The following is a 694-nucleotide window of genomic DNA, read 5'->3' as shown; positions in this document are numbered from 1 at the left end:
CGACAGCAAAAACATTTTATGAACTTCAGTAAATTGGTTGTTTATAGAAGAATTGATATACACGTAAATACCACAGCAAAAGTGGATGGTTTTTCAAAAATATGAAGAACGACCGAAATTTTTTTTTAAATATTTCATAAACTTTTATTATAAAATTAATGCTTCATTTTTTTTTAGTAAAAGCAGATTTTCCTCGTTACCAAATTCCGAAGAGCCTAACACTAAAATTTTTAATCTACGCAAAAAAAAAGAAAAAAAAAATGAAATTAAAAAAACTCAACTGCATCTTTTTACAGACACAAAGGCCCCGGCGAGATTCGAACTCACGATCTCCTGTTTACTAGACAGGCGCTTTAACCAACTAAGCCACGGCGCCGCTTGCGTCCATCGCTGTCAAATGACGCAACTCAACGGCAGCGCTGGGATGTGGCAATGTCGGCAATGCAGACGACACGGCAAACATTTCAACGTTCTATGAGAAATTAAAACGAACGGACACGAACAGCAGGCAGCATAGAAGCGGATGTCAAACGAATGCTGATGGATGTACATGTATGGATGTATGTGTGTTTCTACAGTGCGTTTGCTGTCGAGAAAGCAGTTCAGTTTTTTGACTTTTATTTTCTAACAATTCTTCGATGGTTTGTAGGTGGCTATAAATAAAAAATGCCGCTGCCAAATATAAAATTTTTCG

At 36.7% G+C, this 694-nt stretch overlaps 1 non-coding gene across 1 annotated transcript; it reads right to left on the bottom strand.

Annotated features, from left to right (window-relative positions):
* Positions 1–302: 302 nt before the first annotated feature.
* Trnat-agu lies at positions 303–376 on the bottom strand. Its single transcript has one exon. It is a non-coding gene; the product is annotated as a tRNA-Thr (tRNA).
* Between the last annotated feature and the right edge of the window lie 318 nt (positions 377–694).

This window comes from Rhagoletis pomonella, unplaced genomic scaffold (genome assembly GCF_013731165.1).
Source record: "Rhagoletis pomonella isolate Grant_MI unplaced genomic scaffold, Rhpom_1.0 Rhpom_scaffold_00001, whole genome shotgun sequence".
Taxonomy (NCBI): Eukaryota; Metazoa; Arthropoda; class Insecta; order Diptera; family Tephritidae; genus Rhagoletis; species Rhagoletis pomonella.
This window is presented reverse-complemented; position numbering and strand designations above follow the sequence as displayed.